The following is a 6,477-nucleotide window of genomic DNA, read 5'->3' as shown; positions in this document are numbered from 1 at the left end:
CAAATTATTTCCATTTTCTTCTTGCTGATGAGATTTGTTTTCACAGGATTCAGGCAAAATCATTGTTGCTGATTTCCTGGACTACGTGCAATTCTGGAAGTTTGCATATATAATGAGGGGAAGGTGGCAATGTTAGATTTTTACTGGTGGGATTCAGATTTCTACTCTAGGAGAAAGCTCATTTTATGTATTTTTAAATAAAAAATAACGAGAAATTTTCATTTCCTCCATTATAAGTAGATCACTTTGGATGCTTTCGTTGGGGGTGGGGGGTGGGAATGACCTACCAGCAAAAAGCCATAGCAGTCTGGGTCTGTGGCTCAGAAGGGAAGGGGATTAGAAGAGGTGAGTAATGTTGATGGTGATTCATTGGATAGAGGAACAGGCGGGAGAATCTGTGGAGGGGATTGAGATTCCCAGATGCCAGGGTCCCTGGCTTCCCTGGTGCCAGGGTCAGAGACATCTCGGCAACGTCGGGAATTCAATTCGGCTAAAGAAGTGTTGTGGCGGAAGGGTTATAAATGGCACTGAAATATTTGATAGTCATCTGCCACTAATGGGGTTTACCACACCCAGTTTTTTTTAAGGGCGTTACTACCTTTGGGTAGTAATTTTTGGTTAATAAAAAATTTTGTTTTGGAATTTTTAAAAAATATTTAGGGGAGGGATAGTGATTTTAAGATATTATAAGGGTAGCGATTTGTAGTGAGTGATTAATTGTTAATTCGTAGGGATGTCTAATCTGAAATTTGCAACTTTTAATGTTCAGGGGTTAAATAGCCCAATTAAGTGAAAACGAGTTTTGACTTGTATTAAAAAAATGAAAATTGATATTGCTTTTTTGCAAGAAACACATTTGACTGAAAAAGAACAATTGAAATTGATGAGAGATTGGGTTGGACATGTGTTTTTTTTCTTTATTTAATTCTAAGGCAAGAGGTGTAGCAATTTTAATTCATAAAAATTTGCTTTTTGAATTACAAAAAGGGAATGCTGGGAGGGTTTTAAGGGTGAATTGTAAAATTTTTGCTGAATCTTGAATGTTTATTTCTGACACTTTTTTGTTGTTAAATCAGGCTAATTAAAATATTTAAGTTGGGGGAGATTTCAATTGTGTTTTGGATCCTTTATTAGATAGATCTCCAAAAAGTATAAAGAAATCAAAGATGGCGATTCAAATTGGGGCCTTGATGAAAGATTTAAATTTGGTGGATATTTGAAGAAGGGTTAATGCTACGGAGAAGGATTTTTCCTTTTATTCGTCTTGACGTGATTCATTTTCTAGAATAGATTTTTTTTAGTATCAGCACATTTATAAGGTTTGACAGGCGGAATATAGAAGTAGTGTTAATCGGACCATTCTTTATTATTTTTTTCTTGTGTAAGTTCAGAAGTGGTACATTCATCTTATAGATGGAGATTTAATACAATGTTGTTGAAAAAACTAGAGTTTGTTACCTTTATTAAAGAACAGATCACTTTGTTCTTGTGTTATGGGATGCACTAAAAGCTTATTTAAGAGGGCAGATTATTAGTTATACTACTAAAGTTAAGAAACATCCATACCTGCTGCTTTGCCACTTTTCAGTTGTTCGATTGCCTTATATGTCTCATCCTGGGTGAGGACCTCATCCAGCTCAAGCCTTAGGGGCTGTTGAGGGAGCTGGAGCAGGGCGGAATCTTGGACTGAGCGGTTGGCACTGAAAAGAGATTGGAAGTGTTCTGACCATCGGTTGAGGATGGAGATCTTGTCGCTGAGGAGGACTTTGCCGTCTGAGCTGCGCAGCGGGCTTTGGACTTGGGGTGAGAGGCCGTACACAGCCTTTAGAGCCTCGTAGAAACCCCTGAAGTTGCCAATGTCCGCGCTGAGCTGGGTTCGTTTGGCGAGGCTAGTCCACCACTCATTTTGGATATCCCAGAGTTTGCGCTGAAGATGGCTGCATGCGCGATGGAAAGCTTGTTTCTTCTCTGGTCAGGACGACTTTGTAAGGTGAGCCTGGTGGGCAGCTCGCTTCTTTTCCAGCAGCTCCTGGATTTCCTGGCTGTTTTCGTCGAACCAGTCCTTGTTTTTCCTGGAGGAGAAGCCCAGTACCTCTTCAGTGGATTGCAGTATGGTAGTCTTCAACTGATCCCAGAAGGTTTCAGGGGATGGGTCCGTGAGGCGGGTTGCATCGTCGAGCTTTGCTTTGAGGTTTGCCTGGAAGTTATGGATGGAATCCCCCCAGAGGTCTGGAAGGCTGGCGGCAAAACTCTGCATGCCAAACTGCATGAGTTTTTCAAGCTTTGTTGGGACCAAGGAAAACTGCCTCAGGACCTTCGTGATGCCACCATCATCACCCTGTACAAAAACAAAGGCGAGAAATCAGACTGCTCAAACTACAGGGGAATCACGCTGCTCTCCATTGCAGGCAAAATCTTCGCTAGGATTCTACTAAATAGAATAATACCTAGTGTCGCCGAGAATATTCTCCCAGAATCACAGTGCGGCTTTCGCGCAAACAGAGGAACTACTGACATGGTCTTTGTCCTCAGACAGCTCCAAGAAAAGTGCAGAGAACAAAACAAAGGACTCTACATCACCTTTGTTGACCTCACCAAAGCCTTCGACACCGTGAGCAGGAAAGGGCTTTGGCAAATACTCGAGCCCATCGGATGTCCCCCAAAGTTCCTCAACATGATTATCCAACTGCACGAAAACCAACAAGGTCGGGTCAGATACAGCAATGAGCTCTCTGAACCCTTCTCCATTAACAATGGCGTGAAGCAAGGCTGTGTTCTCGCACCAACCCTCTTTTCAATCTTCTTCAGCATGATGCTGAACCAAGCCATGAAAGACCTCAACAATGAAGACGCTGTTTACATCCCGTACCGCACGGATGGCAGTCTCTTCAATCTGAGGCGCCTGCAAGCTCACACCAAGACACAAGAGAAACTTGTCCGTGAACTACTCTTTGCAGACGATGCCGCTTTAGTTGCCCATTCAGAGCTAGCTCTTCAGCGCTTGACGTCCTGCTTTGTGGAAACTGCCAAAATGTTTGGCCTGGAAGTCAGCCTGAAGAAAACTGAGGTCCTTCATCAGCCAGCTCCCCACCATGACTACCAGCCCCCCCACATCTCCATTGGGCACACAAAACTCAAAACGGTCAACCAGTTTACCTATCTCGGCTGCACCATTTCATCAGATGCAAGGATCGACAATGAGATAGACAACAGACTCGCCAAGGCAAATAGCGCCTTTGGAAGACTACACAAAAGAGTCTGGAAAAACAACCAACTGAAAAACCTCACAAAGATAAGCGTATACAGAGCCGTTGTCATACCCACACTCCTGTTCGGCTCCGAATCATGGGTCCTCAACCGGCATCACCTATGGCTCCTAGAACGCTTCCACCAGCGTTGTCTCCACTCCATCCTCAACATCCATTGGAGCGCGTTCATCCCTAACGTCGAAGTACTCGAGATGGCAGAGGTCGACAGCATCGAGTCCACGCTGCTGAAGATCCAGCTGCGCTGGGTGGATCACGTCTCCAGAATGGAGGACCATCGCCTTCCCAAGATCGTGTTATATGGCGAGCTCTCCACTGGCCACCGTGACAGAGGTGCACCAAAGAATAGGTACAAGGACTGCCTAAAGAAATCTCTTGGTGCTTGCAACATTGACCACCGCCAGTGGGCTGATATCGCCTCAAACCGTGCATCTTGGCGCCTCACAGTTTGGCGGGCAGCAACCTCCTTTGAAGAAGACCGCAGAGCCCACCTCACTGACAAAAGGCAAAGGAGGAAAAACCCAACACCCAACCCAAACCAACCGTGTCTGCCTGTCCCGCATCGGACTTGTCAGCCACAAACGAGCCTGCAGCTGACGTGGACTTTTTACCCCCTCCATAAATCTTCGTCCGCGAAGCCAAGCCAAAGAAGAAGAAGAAAGTTAAGAAACAGTATATGGCAGAGAGTTTAGAATTGGAGAAGCAAATTGCTGAATTGGAGAAGGAATTTCTGAAAGATGTGACAGAAGATAAGAAAATGGTTTTGGCTAATTTGAAACTACGTTATAACACGTTGCAAACTTATAAATTTGAGCATTTAATTAATCAATCTAAGCAGCGTTATTATGAGTTGGGTGAGAGAGCACAATAGGTACTTGCATGGCAGTTAAAGACGGAACAGATTTCACGGATTATTAATGCTGTTAAAGTTACCTATAAACCTCAGGAAATTAATGACCAGCTTTATTCATTTTATCAAAAATTATATACTTCTGAGGGGAAACAGGATAGTGGTGTTATTGAATCTTATTTATCTAAATTAATGTTACCAGCATTAAAGGAGGAAGATGTTGCAGAATTGGAAGGTCCATTTACAGAATTTGAGATTAAGGAAGTTATATGGGAGATGCCAAATGGAAAGTCATTGGTGGATGATGCATTTTCTGTGGAATTTTACAAAATTATTTATGAAGATTTATCCTCTGTGTTTGAGTAAGTAACAAATAACTGAAGAGCATGAGTTACCAGATTCTTGCTCCAGTGCTTTAATTACTGTAATTCTCAAAAAAGATCGAGATCCATTGCAAGTGTCTTCATATAGACCTATTTCTCTACTGAATGTAAACTATAAAATTATAGCAAAAGTGTTAGCAAATCGACTTGCTAAGTATTTACCTAAATTGATACATATTGACCAAACAGGTTTTATTAAGCATAGAAATGCATCAGATAATATTCTTCGATTGATTACTTTGGTCAATGCATATCGACAGCAGCCCAACCATCCAATGGTGGTTGCGCTTGATATGGAAAAAGCCTTTGATAGGGTTGAATGGGAATTTTTATTTAAAGTGTTGGAGAAGTTTAAATTTAGCCCTTTTTTTTATTGGTTGGGTTAAAGCTTTATATACAAACCTGATTGCCAGGGTGGTGACAAATGGTCAAGTTTCATTACCGTTCAAATTGATGCATTCAACTCGCCTTGTTTGCATTGGCTATTGAACCATTAGCTCAAACAATAAGACAGAATGAACAAATAAGAGGGATGAGAGTTATGGATGATGAATATAAGATTAATTTATTTGCAGATGATGTTTTGATATATTTGACAGGCCCAGAACGATCATTGCCGCATCTGCAGGAATGTTTATTGCAATATGGAACATTATCTGGATAAGGTTAATTGAGATAAGGGTGAAATTTTGCAAGTTGGAGAAGGAGATTATTCAGAATATAAAGTTATTATAAAATTGAAATGGTCTGATAAAATTAAATATTTAGGAATAATTGTAAATTCTGATCATCAATCTTTATATAAGTTAAATTATGTTCCTTTACTAAAAAAAAATTAAAGCAAATTTAATTAAATGGAAAGATTTCCTGTTAACTTTAATTGGTCGAGTTAATTGTATTAAGATGAATATTTTTCCTCAAATTCAATATTTATTTCAGTCAATACAGTGTCGTCTTTTAAAGGATTTAAATAAAGCCGTGAGAGAATTTTTATGGAAAGGTAAATTATCGCAGCTAGCATTACATAAACTTACTTGGAAGTATTCATTTGGTGGGCTTCAATAACCTCATTTTCAAAATTATTATGAAGAAGCCCAGTTGAAATTTATTAGTAGATTGATGGATTTGTACCAACCCCCAAGTTGGGCGAAAGTTGAGATGGCTTGCATTTCTGAAATTGAGGTGCATCAATTTATATATATGTGTGTGTGTGTGTGTGTGTGTGTGTGTGTGTGTGTGTGTGTGTGTGTGTGTGTGTGTGTGTGTGTGTGTGTGTGTGTGTGTGTGTGTGTGTGTGTGTGTGTGTGTGTGTGTGTGTGTGTGTGTGTGTGTGTGTGTGTGTGTGTGTGTGTGTGTGTGTATATTTATGTATGTATATATATATGTGTGTGTGAATCTATATATATATATATATATATATATATCAATGGAGTATAAATTTGTTGTGGGAATATAATATGCCAATATTAAAGCATTTATTAAAGGTGTGGACTAAAAGAAAAGAAATAAGATTTTAGGGTCAAAAGGTAAACTGTCAATTTTAACTCCATTATATAATAATCAGCTTATTCCTTTTTCAATATTTAATAAGTATTTAAAGAGTTGGGATTTTAAGGGTATAAAGACATTGCAGGATTGTTTTGTAGAAGGACAGTTTCTTTCCTTTAATCAATTGAGGGAACATTTTGATATTGCTGAAAATTCTTTGTTGGTTTATTATCAACTTCGAGCTCTGGTGAAAGACATGTATGGTAGAGGGATGACTTTACCTGTATTGACGGAATTTGAATCTTTGATTTCTTCTATACCAAAAAAGGGATATATTCTGTTATGTATCAAGTGTTACAAGACAATATGGATAAACTAGAATGGGAGAAGTCTAATCTTGTGGGAAAATTATTTAGCTTTTGTTTTTCCTGAAGATTATTGGGCAGATATGTGCTACAACAGTGTAACTAAATTGACGAATGTACGGTAT

The sequence above is a fragment of the Narcine bancroftii genome, chromosome 14 (genome assembly GCF_036971445.1).
Source record: "Narcine bancroftii isolate sNarBan1 chromosome 14, sNarBan1.hap1, whole genome shotgun sequence".
NCBI classification, from domain to species: Eukaryota; Metazoa; Chordata; class Chondrichthyes; order Torpediniformes; family Narcinidae; genus Narcine; species Narcine bancroftii.
The sequence above is the reverse complement of the archived record's forward strand: the minus strand, read 5'-3'. Positions refer to the sequence as shown.